This window comes from Cynocephalus volans, chromosome 5 (genome assembly GCF_027409185.1).
Source record: "Cynocephalus volans isolate mCynVol1 chromosome 5, mCynVol1.pri, whole genome shotgun sequence".
NCBI lineage: Eukaryota > Metazoa > Chordata > Mammalia > Dermoptera > Cynocephalidae > Cynocephalus > Cynocephalus volans.
Genome location: NC_084464.1, coordinates 71,557,221 through 71,575,639, shown reverse-complemented (window position 1 = coordinate 71,575,639; position 18,419 = coordinate 71,557,221). Strand labels below are relative to the sequence as shown.

Sequence of the window (18,419 nt, the reverse complement as noted above, 5' to 3'; positions counted from 1 at the left end):
GTGTGCAACCCAGTGGCCGCCACTGCTGAGCTACATCCCCGGTCGGCCGAGTGCATGCTGACCAGAGAGGCGTCTCCCTGGAGAGGCCCAAGAACTGAGGTGATCATGCACCCAGGGCACTAGTGGCCAACTGAGCAGACACTGAGGCAGCCATATCAAATTGGTAGCCCCGGCAGCATCCTCACCAGACAATAGTGTCAAACAAGTGTACCCTGAAATCCCCTGCCACAATGACTAAACATCAAAGGAAAGATACCAGAAATATGAAAAATCAAGAAATTACACCACCAGAGGGTAATAACTCTCAAGCTCTAGATCCTATAAAACAAGAAGCCCTTGAAATGTCTGACAAGGAATTTCAAGTGATAATTCTAAGGAAACCAAATGAGATACAAGAAAACTCAGCTAGACAACATGATGAAATGAGGAAAAGTATACAGGACTTGAAAGAAGAAATGTACAAGGAAATCAATGCCCTGAAAAAGAATGTAGCAGAGCTTGCTGAGCTGAAAAATTCATTCAATGAAATCAAAACCCCAACAGAGAGTTTAACCAGCAGGCTTGCAGAAGCAGAAGAGAGAACTTCTGACACTGAAGATGGGCTGCTTGAAATAACACAGGCAGACAAAAAAAAAAAGAAAGAAAGAAAAAAAGAATTAAAAACATTGAAAAAAATCTAAGAGAGATGTCAGACAACCTTAAGCGCTCAAATATCCAAGTCATGGTTATTCCAGAAGGGGAGGAAAAAGGAAATTGCATTGAAAACATATTCAACAAAAGAGTGGCAGAAAATTTCCCAGATATAGGAAAAGACACAGATCCTCAGATTCAGGAAGCTCAAAGATCCCCAACTCTATTCAACCCAAAAAGGTCTTCTCCAAGACATGTTATAGTAAAATTGGAAAAACTCAAAGACAAAGAGAGAATTTTAAAAGCTGCAAGAGAGAAGGATCAAATCACCTGTAAGGGAGCCCCAATCAGACTAACATCAGACTTTTCATCAAAAACCCTAAAAGACAGAAAGGAATGGGATGATATATTCAAAATACTAAAAGACAGAGACTGTCAGCCAAGAATACTCTATCCCGCAAGGCTATCCTTCCAAAATGAAGGGCAAATAATATATTTCTCAGACAAACAAAAACTGTGGGTGTTCACTACCACACGATCACCCTTACAAGAAATTCTCAAGGGAGTGCTGGGTATGGCACCAGAAAAACAACTACCACTGCCATAAAAGAAAAACAAGAAAAATCAAAAGCCACTAGTAAAATAAAAATGGCAACAATGAAGAGAAAACAAAAAATACAGGTTATCTACAAACCAAGGAACAAACAAATACAGAAAACAAACAGTAAATCAGACAGAAAGGAACAAAAGACACTTAAGACATCCAAACAAAAAAATCAATAAAGTGCTAGGATTAAATCAACAATTTTCAATAACAACTCTCAATGTAAAAGGTTGAAATTCTCCAATCAAAAGACACAGACTGTCTGACTGGATTAAAAAGGAGGACCCAACTATATGCTGCCTTCAAGAGACCCACCTCACCTATAAAGACTCACATAGACTAAGAGTGAAAGGATGGAAAAAGATTGAACATGCAAACAGAAATGAAAAACGAGCTGGAGTAGCTATTCTTATATCTGATAAAATAGACTTTAAACTAAAACACATAAAAAGAGATAATGAGGGCCACTACATAATGATAAAAGGATTGATCCATCAAGAAGACATAACAGTCATAAATTTGTATGAACCCAATGTCGGAGCAACCAGATTTATAAAGCAAACCCTATTAGACCTAGAGAAGGAAATAGACACTAATACCATAATAGCAAGTGTCCTGAATACCTCACTGTCAATATTGGACAGATCATCAAGGCAAAGAAGCAGCAGAGAAACACAAGAGAAGAACAACACTTTAGATCAATTGGACTTGGCAGATATCTACAGAACATTCCATTCAACCTCAGAATATTCATTCTTCTCATCAGCATGTGGATCATTCTCCAGCAGAGATCACATGTTAGGTAACAAATCAAGTCTCAACAAATTCAAAAAAAATTGAATTATCCCATGTATTTTTTGAGATCACAAAGGATTAAAATTAGAAATCAATAACAAATGAAATTCTGGAAACTATACAAACACATGGAAATTAAACAGCATTCTACTTAATGCATATGGGTCCAAGAAAAAATCAGACAGGAAATCAAAAAATTTATTGAAACTAATGAAAATAATGGTACATCATAACAAATTGTGTGGGATACTGCAAAAGCAATACTAAGGGGGAAATGTATTACATTAAATGCTTACTTCAGAAGAATGGAAATATGGCAAGTGACCAACCTAATACTTCACCTTAAAGGACTAGAAAAACAAGAAAAATACAAACCCAAAGTTAGCATATAAAAAGAAATCATTAATATCAGAGCAGAACGTAATGAAATTGAAACCCAAAATCAATACAAAAGATCAATGAATCAAAAAGTTGGTTTTTTGAAAAGACAAATAAAATTAACAAACCATTAGCACAGCTACCCCCCCCAAAAAAAAAAAAAAAAAAGAAGAGGGAAGATCCAAATAACAAAAAATAGAAAGGAAAAACTGAAGTTACAACTGATACATCTGAAATACAAGGAATCATTCGAGAGTACTATAAAGAACTATATGCCAACAAATTTGACAATATGAATGAAATGGATAAATTTCTGGACACACACAGCTACCAAAACTGAGCCAAGAAGATGTAGAAAATATGAACAGACCAGTAAAAATAAAGGAGATTGAAGCTGTTATCAGAAGGCTTGCAACAAAGAAAAGCCCACGACCAGATGGATTCACAGCAGAATTTTAACAAACATTCAAAGAGGAATTGACACCAATTCTACAAACTATTCCAAAGGATTGAAACAGAGGCAATTCTCGCAAACTCATTCTATGAAGCAAACATCACCTTTATACCAAAACCAGGTAAAGTACAACTAAAAAAGAAAACTACAGGCCAAATTCCTTGATGAATATAGATGCAAAAAATCCTCAATAAAATACTAGCTAACAGAATACAGTAACACATACGCAAAATTATACACCATGATCAAGTGGGATTCATCCCAGGGATACAAGTTTGGTTCAACACACACAAATCAATAAATGTGATACACCATATCAATAAAATCAAACACAGGGACCATATGATCATCTCTATAGATGCTGAAAAAGCATTTGATAAAATTCAACATTCATTCACGACAAAGACCCTCTATAAGTTAGGTATAGATGGAAAATATCTCAACATAATTAAAGTCATATATGATAAACCCACTGCCAATATCATCCTGAATGAGGAAAAGATGAAAGCTTTTCTTTTAAGAACAGGAATTAGACAAGGATGCCCACTTTCACCACTCCTATTCAACATAGTGTTGGAAGTACTAGCCAGAGCAATTAGAGAAGAGAAGGAAAAAAAAGGCATCCAGATTGTAAAAGATGTCAAACTGTCCCTCTTTGCAGATGACATGATCCTACATATCAAACAGCCTAAAGCCTCTACAGAAAAACTCTTGGAGTTGATAAATATTTTTAGTAAAGTAGCAAGATACAAATCAACACACAAAAATCAGTAGCATTTCTATTCTCTAATAGTGAACATGCAGAAAGAGAAATCAAGAAAGCTTGTCCATTTACAATAGCCACCCCAAAAATTAAATACTTAGGAATTGAGATAACCAAGGATGTGAAAAATCTCTATAATGAGAACTACAAACCGCTGCTGAGAGAAATTAAAGAGGATACAAGAAGGTGGAAAGATATCCCATGCTCTTGGATTGGAAGAATCAACATTGTGAAAATGTCCATACTACCCAAAGTGATATACAAATTCAATGCAATCCCCATCAAAATTCCAATGACATTTTTTCTCAGAAATGGAAAAAACTATCCAGACATTTATATGGAATAACAAAAGACCATGCATACCCAAAGAAATTCTGACCAAAAAACATGAAGCTGGAGGCATAACATTACCTAACTTTGAACTATACCACCAAGCTATAATAAACAAAATAGCATGGTACTGGCATAAAAACAGACACACTGATCAATGTAATAAAATAGAGAATCCAGAAATCTGCCCACACACCTGCAGCTATCTAATCTTTGACAAAGGCACCAAGCCTATACACTGGGGAAGAGACTGCCTTTTAAGCAAATGGTGCTGGAATAACTGGATATCAATATGCAGGAGAATGAAAGTAGACCCATACCTCTCACCATATACCAAAATCAACTCAAAATGGATTAAAGAATTAAATATACACCCTGAAACAATAAAACATCTTAAAGAAAGCATAGGAGAAACACTTAAGGAGGTAGGACTGGACACAGAATTCATGAATACAACCCCAAAAGCACGGGCAACCAAAGGAAAAATGAACAAATGAGATTTTATTAATCTAAAAAGCTTTTGCACAGCAAAAGAAACAACAGAGTTAAAAGACCACCAACAGAGTAGGAGAAAATATTTGCAATATATACATCTGACAAAGGATTAATATCCAGAATATACAAGGAACTGAAACAACTTTACAACAACAACAAAAAAAAATAAAAGTAACCCAATTAACAAATGGGCAAAAGAGCTAAATAGGCATTTCTCAAAGGAAGATATGCAAGTGGCCAATAGACATATGAAAAAAACGCTCAACATCACTCAGCACTTGGGAAATGCAAATCAAAACCACATTGAGATACCATCTCACACCAGTTAGCATGGCTAATATCCAAGACTGTGAATGATAAATGCTGGCGAGGTTGTGGAGAAAAAGGAACTCTCATACATTGTTGGTGGGACTGCAAAATGGTGCAGCTTCTATCAAAAATGGTATGGAGGTTCCTCAAACAATTGCAGATAGATCTACCATATGACCCAGCTATCCCACTGTTGGGAATATACCCAGAGGAATGGAAATCATCAAGTCGAAGGTATACCTGTTCTCCAATGTTCATTGCAGCACTCTTTACAATAGCTAAGAGTTGGAACCAGCCCAAATATCCATCATCAGATGAGTGGATGCTGAAACTGTGGCATATCTACACAATGAAATACTATTCTGCTGTGAAAAAGAATGAAATACTGCCATTTGCAACAACATGGATGGACCTAGAGAGAATTACATTAAGTGAAACGAGTCAGGCACAGAAAGAGAAATATCACATGTTCTCACTTATTTGTGGGAGCTAAAAATAAATAAATGCACAAACAACCATGGTGGGGGAGGGAAGAAGACACAACAATTACAATTCCTTGAAGTTGATATGACAAGGAAAAAGAAAGGACATTTCTGGGAGGGAGGGGGGAGAGGGAGGAGGGAGGGAGTTTTCAGTAATTGGCCACAATAATCAACCACATTGTATATTGATAAAATAAAATAAAATTTAAATAAATAAATAACTAAATATAAATAAAGGTCATTTTGACTACGTTTTTAGAATAGGCTGCTGGTGTATGATCACAAGGGAAGAAATAGGGAGACAAGTGAGGAAGATACTATGTCTATATAGACTTGAGATGGATAATGACTGACACAGACACCAAGGTGATATGTGATTATGGTAATTAAGTATCAGATTTGGAATATAGTCTGTATTTTGCTGAATGAGTAGATGTGCAACATAAGATAAAAAAGGAGTCTAGGGTAATTCTAAGACTGATGTTCAATCAAGAAGTTGAAAAATAAACTGAAGTGGTTTTCTCAAAGCATTGTTGAAATGGGGAAATCTATAGGAAGAGAAGCATGGCTGGGAGGGGTTGGAAACAAGAAGTCAGTTTTGGACATGTTAGGCCAGACACCAAATATAGCTGAGTAAAGATACTGAGGTAGTTTTTCAAGTATGTTTCCATTTTAGAGGAAACATTGGGGACACATATGTACATATGGAAACCAGCGACATACACATGTAATTTAAAAACAAAAAACTGAATGAAATAACCTCAGAATGAGCCTCGATAAGGATGTGAGAGGGTTACAGAGTGAAACCATGGACATGCTTATATTTAAAGGAGATAAGGGACTGAAATACGGGACTGAAATGTAGGAGTCAGTGAGTTAAGATGAGAAAAATTCAGAGGATCATCAGAAAAGCTATAAAATATTTTAAAAATATTAATTCAATACCAAACTGTCTCAAAATATGTGAGTAGGTCTAGATATAAGAAAGTGAGAATTGATCTTGGCAATTGGAAATAATGTTTTTCCTGAAAGAAGCAGTTTGACAGAATACTGGGAAAAATTGATTACAACTGATTCATCAAAATCAACTCAAAATGGATTAAACATTTAAATAAAATACCTGAAACTATAAAGACTCCTAAAAGAAAACATAGGGGAAACACTTCAGGAAGTAGGACTGTGCAAAGACTTTATGAATGAGACCCCAAAAGCACAGGCAACAATAGTAAAAATAAACAAATGGGATTATATCAAGCAAAAAGCTTCTGCACAGAAAAACAAACAATTAACACAGGGAAAAGACAACCTACAGACTGGGAGAAAATATTTGCAAGCTATGAATCCAACAAGGGATTTAATCCAGAATATACAAGGAACTCAGACAACTTAACAGTAAAAGAAACAAGTAACCTAATTAACAAGTGGTCAAAGGAGCTGAATAGGCATTTCTCAAAGGAAGATATTCAAATGATCAACAGACACATGAAAAAATATTTAACCTCACTAAGCATCAGGGAAATGCAAGTCAAAACTGCATTGAGATATCATCTCACACCAGTTAGACTGGCTATTACCAAAAAGACAGAGAATAACAAATACTGGAGAGGATGTAGAGAGAGGGGAACCCTCTTCCCATACTGTTGGTGGGATTGTAAATTGGTACAGCCATTGTGGAAAACAGTATGGAGATTCCTCAGACAACTACAGATAGAACTACCATATAATTCAGCAATTCCACTGCTGGGTATATACCCAAAGGAATGGAAATCATCATGTCAAAGGATACCTGTACTCCTATGTTTATCACAGCTATATTTGCAATAGCCAAGAGTTGGAACCAACCTAAATGTCCATTGCCTGATGACCAAATAAGGAAAATTTGGTATATATGCACAATAGAATATTAGTCTGCCATAAAAGAATGAAATTCTGCCAAATGTAACTCTGCCATATGGATGAAAATTACGTTAAGTGAAATAAGCCAGGCACAGAGAGAGAAATACTGCATGTCCTCACTCATAAGGGGGGGGCGGGGGGGGAGAGAGAGAGAGAGAAAGAGAAAGAAAGAAAAAGAGAAAGAAAGAAAGAGAAAGAAACAATGATCACAATAACTCATTGAACTTTCAAAAGGAGAGAACAGAACTAAGACCACCAGAGATGGGGAAGGGGAGAGAGGGGGAGGTTAGTGAGAAATTGGTAAAGGGCCACAAAATATAATTACATCATGTAATGTTGAATATACTAATTATTCTGCTTAGATCATCATATATTGCACATAGGGATTGATTTTTCAATGTTGTAGTCGACAGATATGTACGATCCAATATGTTTCAATTAAAATAAATCAAATTCTGTAATTTCAAAGAGAAAAGAAAGAAGTAGTTCATGAGTGAATGAGAGGAAAGAAATGGGCTTTTCTTGTAAAGGGTAGCAACAATACAGAGTAATTAATTCACAGCTATAGAAAGATCAAAATCGGTTGTATCTAAATAGTAGAAGAGATGGGATGGAAGCAGTGCACAAGCAGGGGAGTTGGCTGAGAGAAGATCACAGATGTTATATCAATTATAATAAGAGGAAAAGTAGAATATTTTTATCAATATAGGTTGCTTTGAATATGTCGTTGCTGAAATATTTGGACAGCATCTTCTGATTGCTCTATTGCTCACGTGAAATAAGCAAAGCAAGATGAGAAGTTTTTAAATAGTTTTCCACATGAATTTGAGGGAAATATAGTTTTACTAATATACAGCTGTAAGCATCTCATAGAAGTTAGTAGACATGAATTTAAAGTTTAGTGTACAGTAATGCGGGTCACCTCAAACCTTGTATAGTTACTCATATTACTCTATGAAATAGCCTGCGTGTTGAATTAAATTAGGGTTGGTTCTTGACCAGCTTTAACAATAAAGGGAAAGGAGCAAGTGATTTAAGAGTGTCCTCAGGAAGTGATTATAGAAATGGACCATGTAATATAACTCAGGTAAGTAGGGAAGTGAGGATATTTTGAGGATGAGAGATACTGAAGAGTTGGTAGTGTCAATGGTTTATAGGACCAAAGAACCACTGGGGAAAAAAGGCCTAGAAAGAATAAGTTGGACAGAGAAATGAGGCTGTGGGTGGAATATGAGCTACTTAAAATTAAGATTATGGAAGTTAATATGATGAAGAGAATCAAGTTATGTATGATGATAGTTTATAAAATACTAGGTTAGGAGTAGGTTGTAATGTTAGGGTCAAGATTCAGATCTTTGAGTCAAGACAGTATCCTCTGAGAAGCTAGTATTATAAATAGCTTTTAACTATTTTCAGAAAATTAAATTACTAAGCAAGACTGAGATTGTCTCCATGCTTCGGCTATTGTGATAAAGAAAATGTGATGTTGTGTGTTTGTATGGGTGGGTCTGTGTGTAATATTATCTAGCCATAAAAAAATAATGAAATCCTGCCATTTGTCACAACATAGATAAACTTTAAGGACATTATGCTAGAGCAGGAAGTTTTTTTACCCCAAGACCACAGATCAGATTTGAAGACTATCATGAACCACACTACAAATATTGCCATTTCACACACACACACACACACACACACACACACACACACACACACACACACACACACACACACACACACACTCTCTCTCTCTCTCTCTCTCTCTCCCTCTCTCTCTCTTTCTCTCTCTCTCTTATCTGATCTAACATTTACTTAATGCAATGTTTGTAATATTTTGTGTATATCAAGATGATCACCTTCAGAATAGTGAAATGAGGAAACATAAATCAGGAAATAAATTTTAATAAAACCAACTGGTGTCTTTCTCATATAACATTTTTAAAATATAAAAATTAATTGTTTAACAAAATCTATTGACAGCCATCTTTGTAAACAATCCCATAAACTAGATATTACATAAATAAATACTATGTCTTTAAAAATCAGAAATGGTGTAAATACAGATTTTTGCTTTCTAAGCTTTTTATTTTCCACACTCAAATTCTAAGACATTTCATAGTATAACAAGGCTCTATTTTATTTTCTCAGCTTATTCTTTTTTTTTTTCTGTTTCCTCCTTACTGTATTGCAAGTATTATACTTTGCACTGCTTAAGTGTAATTCAATGTACTAACATACCTTATTTTATTTATTTATTTTTTTCTCTCAGGTCAGTTTCAGCATTTCATTAGGTTTGCGATAAATCTCACCCTGTTAGCCATGGGTAGAGTTAGGGTTTTCAGTTTATATCACAAGTGAAGCTAATTAAGCATGCACTGTGACTTTGAAAGAGAACACTCTGTCCATAGAAATGCATAGGTCAACATATTTCCTTTCAATGTAAAATAAAGTTATATTTTTACATTAATTTTGAAAAATGCTTTTCAAAATAGCAATTACATATTTATATCAGGGATTTATTAATTATTGGAATGCTTCCACTTGGTCACTCAATAACTCTCAACTAACAGGAAACTTCAATATTTTAGAGTTAATTATCTCAAAAGCCAGGCTGTTACATTTTTCTTTGCTTGAAATCAATAGCCACATTTGTAAAGCTAACTTTCCCTTTTGAATAAATTATTCTGAAATTTAACACAGAAAAATGTCCATTAAAGTTTAAATATCATTTATTTTTTAACTTCACATACTGTTTATAAACTATATTACAACTAAAAATATCTAGAACATTGTTGACATTTCCTTATCAAGTAGCTTCTGCTACTATTAATATAATTTTACATTTTCAGCGACTATTATAAGTGACAGAAGTCATCTAATGTAGTTCCCTAAATGCCTCATTTTGAGAACATACGTTCCCATCAGTGTAATCTTTTATTAGTCCTGAGTGTATTAATTTACTTATGAATAATAAATAATAAAACAGGGCATAAGTTACTACAGACATATGCACATAAAGGTTGAATTAACACCATGTAATCTCTAAGTTTTCTGGGTCAAACCTAACCAAAGAATCTTAGCCTTATAATGTTCTGCACAACCTCCAATATTTCTTTATATCCAAAGATCTTCCACTGAGCCCTCTGGATCTCATTTTGTCAGCAGCAAATTTTCCAACATCTGTGATATCTTTTCTTTTTCTAACTGAAACCTGAGGACAGTTTTTCTAGCAGCCTTCTTTGGTGGTCACTGTACATTCTTCCACAACCTGAGTACCACAGGTGAGGAACTGTGTAGATATCCTTGCCCTTGCTGGTGTATCCAGGCCATTTTTTCTTCCTCCTCCTGAAAACCCTAGCCATTTTCAGCATTTCACATCAGCTCATCATTCACTCTCTTACTCTTTGTCTCTCTCCTTCCATGTCTCTTTTTCAAGCATCTTCTCTTCTCTCAGTTCCTGCCCATTTTCCATGAAAGACTTCAGCATCTGGCTTGCTGTCCTTATCCTTATCACCACTGTGGTCATATTTCTTGATGACTTCAATATCCGTCTTAGAAATCCACTCACCTTGGTTGCTTAAATCCTCTGACAATTATTTTGCAAGTTTCTCCTTTCCCACATCAGCCCGTATCCCATAGTTGTATCCTATGATTTATTATGACTTATAATTGCACATCCTACAAAACCTTAATTTAAATGTTTCCACTCTCTTATCCCCATTTCATTTATTTCAAGCTCATTCAGTCATATACTTTAATGCCAAAATTTTGTATTTTTTTTTTTTAAATGACCAACAAGTACCTCCGATTATTTGACTGCACTGGCTCTTCTCTGTCCTTCCTTCACTGCAGGTCCTCATTTTCTTTTTTAGATACATACCTGTGCATCCACTCTCAAATTCCTTATGTCTTTTTTTCTGTGTTCTATTGGTCTAAAAACACCCAACCTGTTTAATTATGCATCCCATCAAGTATGCCTTTGTTCACTTTTATACATGTAGCATCTCAATATAATATAAATAATATATAATATTTCTAATATAGCATCTCAAACATGATACCCCAAATTCATAATTGATTTCTGAGCCCTGGACAAACCTGCTTTCATGCCGTGTTCTTTTAGACTTATTTGATTTCTTTTTCTCTCTCTGAACCCACTTTTTGTCCATCAGCAAATTATTTAAGCTCTTCCATAAATATATATCATGGATATAAACACTTTTACCATTATGAAGGTAACAACCTTGTTCAAGCCACCATAAATTCTTATCTGGAATGGTTTAATAGTCTCCAACTTGACTTTCTTGTTTTGACTTGCCATTCAAGTATATGTAAAATAGTGAGTAAAAACCTCATTGAAAAAGCTAATTTGGGGAAAGAGACTTGAATGAAGGAAGGGAACATGCAGCTCTCTAGGGGAAGAGTGTTCAAGACAGAAGTACCCAATGCAAAATCTCAGGCCTGTTCAGGTCATACTTATAAATCCATTTTAATTTGCCTAGAGAAAGCAAAGGGAAGTAGTAGAAATGAGGATAATGGAGAAATTAGAAATTGAGGCAGTTTTAAACCATATATTCCATTTGATTTTTACTCAAAGTAAAATGGGAAGTATTGCAGTGTTGCTAGCAAATGAGTTACATAATGCAGCTAATATTTAAGAATTATAGTTCAGCTGTTGTGTTGAAAATAAGAGAGGAATGGGCAGAGTCAAAGGGACCAGTTAGGAAGCTATTGTGGTCATCTACACAGGAGACGATAGTGGCTTAGGTTACGATGGGAGAGAGGACAGGGTGAAAAGTAGTTGGATGATGTATATATTTTTTAAGATGAAATCAGTCGGATATCCCCTTTGCCTGGATTGGATAAGAGAAAAGAGAAGAGTAAATTTAATGCTCTATATTTTTGACTAGAGAAAGTAGAAGACAGAGTTGCCATCATTTTAGATACGAAAAGCTACAGATAAAGGAAATTTGAAATGGCTAGCTTCCTGTCATTTATTCTTCACAAGAAAATGGTGTAAGTGTTTTAAAATCATGTTACTTCCTTGCCACTACCATTCAATGGGTTCCCATAACATTTAAATAAAATCCGAAGTACTTCAAATGTCTACAATGTCAGCCATAATTTGCTCCTGCCTCTCTCTTCACCGTCTTCTCTTACTATATTCCCTTTGATTACTCAACTACGACCACTTTGGTCTTTGAGATTCTTGAATACCTCAAGTATTTTCTGCTTCAAGACTGTATTTGCTGGTCCTCTTTCTGAAGTACACTTTTTACAGAAACTACAGTAGCTCAATGCACACTTCATTCAGGTATGTGTTCAAATATCATTTCCTCGAAGATGTCTTTCCTGGCAATCCTGATAAACGTTCCTAAAATAGGTCTTCTCAACTACTCTCTCCACTTTTACATGGTTTCATTTTTAGCACTATCACTATCTGTCATTATATTTTTATGTTTACAATATCCTCCTTCTTCCCCATAAGATAATGTATATTAAGGCAGATAATTGAATGTTTTAATAGCTTCAGTACTATCTTTCTGATTTTAAGATTGAAGTATAAATGCTCATTTTAATGACCAAAACCAGAAGTTTTTTGTCTGGTAATTTTATTTTAATGTTTAAAGAACTATGAAATATGAATCATTTGTATTTTTAGAACCAGACAATGACCTAGTTGTTCAGTTTAATGGCAAAAAGATAAATTGATGAAATGAGTATTCCATAAGTCTTGCCATTTGTCTATGCCCACACATGTCACAGTATGTAAGTATATAGTGGTATTGCAAAGCTTCTATTGCAAGAATAAGTCTTTATTTACTTCAAAGGCTGTTTTCCAAGAAGTGGAATAGGTACATGGCAGTGTTAAAATTAATACGTTAACTTTGCATCAGGATCTACATCTATGCAAGATGAAACCAAAGAGGAGAAAAATGAATAACAATGCTTTATTTGAAGCAAAAATTACAACTCATTTATAATAGAAAGGTTCAGGCCCTGAAAAAAACAAAAAGTACTGAAAGCTTCCTCCAAGTCTGCAAACAAGTGAAGTTAATATTTTAAGGAAACAGAAACAGAAAATTATTTGAAGTTAGTTTACAACTATTTCCTTTCCATTTCTTAAAATAATATAGATTATGAAAGAACTATTTCAGCAGCTGGAAAATTTAAGCAAGAATATACTCCCAACCCAAGAGTGACACTGTTGACATACTGTGTCTTTAAAGATAGCTCTTTAAAAAAAACTTAATTTTAAAAAATTTTCTGTCTTTTTATGGAGTGGTTGCTTCAATATTTTAATACATTAATTATTTTTTCCACTAATATTTTATATTAGTAAAATATTGCATTTAAATTTTATTTTGTTTTTTTGTGTTTTTTTTTTCTTATTTTTCTATTAATATTATTTTTTTACATTCTTTGATGTTGCAGAGCAATTGGGGGGGGATGGTAAAGGGGAACAAAATGGGATGGAAGGAAGAGGAAAGAGGAGGGGTGGGATTGGGGCCTGTGGCCCACCTCATTCCCACAGGGGAGACAAGGGGCTTTCCAGCAGTGGCTTGGTCATTGCTGGGCTGGGTGCAGATGTCAAGGGGGTATTGCAGAAGCCCTCACCCCCACCACCCCAGCTCAGGAACCCGGGGCCCTTCTTGTTGTGGCTTGGTGGTCATCGCTGAACTGGTTGTGGGTGTTGGGGACATGGCTGAGGCCCTCAACACCCCCACCACCCTGGCTTGGGAGTTTGCTTCCTGTAGCAGCTCAGTGATCATCGCTGGGCTAGTTGTACGTGTCAGGGGATTGTGGCCAAGGCCTGAGTCCCCAACACTTGGGACTAGTTGCAGGTGTCAGGGGGCATGGCTGAGGCCCATGACCTCCCACTTTCTGGCTTGGTAGCCCAGGGGACTTCCAGTCCTTCTAGGTGTTATAGGTGTTCTTCAGTGAAAGGAGAACTTTACTAGTTAATATCAAGCTTTGTCTCTGGTTGTGGGTACTTCATGTTTTCTTCCAGTTCTGTATTGGATTATTTTCTGTTCCCACCACTTAAACTCTGTACTGGAATTAATTTCTTATCCATTGCTTACTTCTAAAATGGGGGAAGTTCCTGTGTGGACCAGTACTTGAGCTTTGTGGTTGAGCTGAATTTCTGCTTTGCTGCTGGTTCCCTAGGGAAGGCTGTTTGTGCAGCTTAGGTTTTAATGGTTGACTTTATAGGTACTTCTGGCTCTCGTGAGATCTAGTACAAATGGGTTGTATAGAAACTCTGGTCTGGGCCTGAGTCTTTTCAGCAAACTGCACCCCATGCAATTCTATATTCCTGACCAGTCTCCTCTGAGTAGTCCTACACTGATTGGAGAGCAGATCAGCTGTCCTTGCTGTGCCCCAGTTTTCCCCCAGTCGCCACCCATGCTCCAAACACTTCCTATGGGACAGGTCATGCTCCAGTCCCTTGCAATAACTCACCAGCCTCTGAGTGGCTCTTTTTTTTTTATCAGTAGCGGCTCCTTTCTCCTGTGTGGGTCCAAGGGTGCACTGGGGGACACCAAGGCCCTCTTCTCCCCTGCTGCCTCCAAGCAACTTCATCTGAAGGGCACAGCTGTGGCTTTTGCCCACTGTGCATTCAGCAGCTCCAGCCTAGAAGTGGCTGGGATTTGAAACAATCAAAGTGTTTTTTTTTTTTTTTCTTTCATCATGGATTCTGCTGCCTTCATGAACTCCATAGGTCTGTCCTCCTCTTCCCCTGAGCTCTAGTGTCCCCAGCATGGCTGTCGTTGCTTTTTTATAGTTGTAAATTGGTTGATTTGTGGGAGAGAGTGACACTGGGAACCATCTATTCCTCCATCTTGACTGGAAGTCTTAAATTTTAATTTTATTAAATTTATGATTTTTTTTTATTTTGAAATAATATTTTTTAAAAACTTGTATTTAAATATAGTAAATATTTAGTTTCATCAATTTTCATTTTAATTTATAAATTCTCTGACTTTACAAATAAACAGCTAGAAATCCTGTCATTTGCAGCAATATAGATGGATCTGGGTGTAATTATTTTATGTTAAATAAGCCAGACACAGAAAGACAAATACCGCATGACATCACTCATTTGTAACATCTAAAAATGTTGATCTCATAGAAGTAGAGAGTAGAATAGTGGTATGGGGAGGCATTGCTTAATGGGTACAAAATTACAGTTAGATGGGAAGAATAAGTTCTAGTGTTCCATTTGCACAGTAGAGTGACTATAGTTAACAAAAATGTATTGTATATTTCAAAATAGCAAGAAAATAGGTTTTCGAATAGGTTTTCATCACAAAGAAATGATAAATATCTGAGGTGATGTAATTTGATTATTACAGATAGTATATATATATTGATACATCACACTGAACCCCATAAATATGTACGGTTATTATGCGTCAATTAAACCTTGTGATGACTAACCTACTCCTGAGATAAAGGTATCAATCCATCCAATAGGGCAGAGGCTTCATGATCTAATCACTTCTAAAGGCCCCACTTCTTAATATTGTCACAATGGTAATTAAATTTTCACATGACTTTCGGAGGGGGGCATTAAAACCACAGCAAAAGTTGAGTACAGTACAATAGTACACTCTGAGGGAGAAAGAAAGGGAAACCACATTCACACAAATTTTATTACAGTGTATTGTTATAATTGTTCTATTTTATTCTTAGGCATTGTCTTTCATCTCTTACTGTGCCCCAAGGGAGCCTGACACTTCTCCTTAAAATTAGTAGAGTACATTCCACAGGTCACTGACAAAAGTTTGGGATACAATGTCCAAGAAAGAGAATAACTTAATTGTCCAGTAAATATTGGCCTTATGGATAAAATGCAACCCAACAATGGACAAACATTTAAGTCAGTTACAGAAAATCATTTCAGATAAAAAAAAAATAAGGAGAGGATAAAATTACATTTTCTTTTCCCCCTGGTTTGTCCAATAAAATATTCTCTTTCCATTATCTTTCTTTTCTTCCTTTACATGTATCTTTCTAGATACTTTCTGCCTTTCTATATATTGTCTCCATTTTTAACTCCAAAAATGAAACGTTAAACATTTTCATCATAATAAATAGGTTCCTTTTACCGTCCAGTCATGGAATAGTTTTATTTAAAAATATATCTATAAATTGTGTATTTTAGAAACATGATGATCAGAAAGGTATTTCTTTCCTTTCTCCCATATTTAAAACAATTGACTTTCTTAACTAAAATGGTTTCTGGACACCTCTAATAGTTAAAATGAGTTAGGTTTTAGCCTCTCTGACTATCTCAACAGAAGCAATATATGCACTTTTGCAAGAGAATTTCTTCAAAGGGTCCCTGCTATTCTAGAGTTTGCTTTTATGTTTTCTTTGATTTTGTTTTCTTTGTTTTACATTCTCAAATGGGAAAAATGCTATTTAAACTTTTTCTTTCCTTGACAGCAGGTTGAGTTGATAGGATGTCATTTTCCTTGTGGATGAGATTTAAAAGCTCCTCTTAGATTTTAAGTCATCAGTGGGAGTGGAGGCATTGGGGGTTGATTGCCTGAAACTCAACAGGAAGATTTTCTCATTGTGGGTTTCCTCTGCAACCCTGGACAAAGTTTCACAGATAGTATTTTGGTTCCTCTTTCCTGGTATGTAGTGAGAGTGCAAACTCTTTGGCCCAGTTTTTCAGGATCAATAAAACCTTCTTTGTTTAGAAACTCTTTCTCAAAGTTGCTACTGCCTGATCTTCATCCAGCAACCAGTTGATCTAATTCTTGTCCATGGTTGATCTAACTCATGTTTAATTCATGTCTTGGTTCTTCATTTAATTCATAAATCTGATCTTATTCTTTGGATACATTTCTACAGAATAATATAAGTACAAGTACCATATATATTTGGAGTTATTCTTGGTCAATTTAATCCATTCCAATTCATAAGGAAAATTGAAACATGATAGCCACAACTCACCAAAGTTTTAAGAACTCTAGTGCTCTCCTATTTCTTCATCTTCCCCAACTCACCTCCCCTTACAAACTCCCCCTCAGTAGGAAGAAGTGGAAATGATACCTTTCATAACAAGATGGTATTTGTAGTAATTTCTCGATCTCTAGTTACACCCTCATAATGAGAGATGTAAGGAAGACATATCTTACCAGATATTTTTCTATGGAGTAGCAGAGTACAATATATTTAAAATAGGGCCAAACTTAATTTTATTAACAACTCTAAAGCTTGAAAGTAATATGACCAAAGCAACTAAATTAACTTCTCTGAGTATGTTTCCTCACTTATAACATAGTGATATTATATATCACATAGTGCTTATAAGGATTGAATGAGACAAGAAGAAAATTGTGTGAAAGCAATTAGCCTACTGGCAGACACATACTAGGCACCAAAAAGTGAATGGTTAATCCTGATATAAATGAGGAAATAATTCAATTCTGCTGGGTGAAAGTGCAAAGCTATGCAACTGAAATAGCAGAAAAAGTAAATTACTAAAGAATTTTATTGATGTTATTTCAGTAAAACTCTGTCAACATGGCCTTTGATCCCTTCTTTTATGAAATCATGTTCTGTTTTTATAATAACTTAAAATTATAAATATATGGTTATATTCAATTTATCAATAAATCAGCTTGTAACAACATAGACTCTTGAGAAGTATTATTTTGGGCCTTAAAATTTCTGGTGTTTACTTTGGAGAAAAATATTCTCTTATTTGGTGCCCCATTCAATTTATAATAGAGAGTTAACTAAATGTGATTTAAGGTACTGAGCTATTTCTTTCAAAATAATGAGAGTAAGGGAAAAGGAAGCCAGAAACTAAGTATGTGTTCTTTAGCAACTTATAGATTATAGCTAATGAACTGCAGTAGATTGGAAATGGATTGATTCCTAAAAGACTACAGACAAATGACAAAAATTGTAAAAGTGACAAAAACCAAACAAAAGCCCCTGTAATTAGCTGAATTACAACTATACCATTATTGTCTACGGTAACTCTCTACACTATGTTTCAAATTCATGGGTGTCATCATTAACTCCTGCTAGCACATCATCAGTATAGAATGACTGTACTGAGGATTGGAAATCTCATTTGTCATCATTTTTTTTTCACATTTGGGTAATGGTTTTATTTATTCTAATAGTTTTCCAAAACCTATATTTTATTGTTAAGTATCAGTCTAAGCCAATGCTTATTTTGTTCCTAAATTCCCAATGGTAAATTAAGACCATTTAATGGAAATATAGATAATTCTAATTCTCTACAAATAAATA

The 18,419-nt window shown here is 35.2% G+C and overlaps 1 protein-coding gene across 1 annotated transcript in view; it reads left to right on the top strand.

The window, feature by feature from the left end:
• The window catches only part of EYS (eyes shut homolog), a 1,675,061-nt gene that overhangs the window by 116,248 nt on the left and 1,540,394 nt on the right, over nt 1-18,419 (top strand). The gene's annotated exons all lie outside the window — the stretch shown is intronic.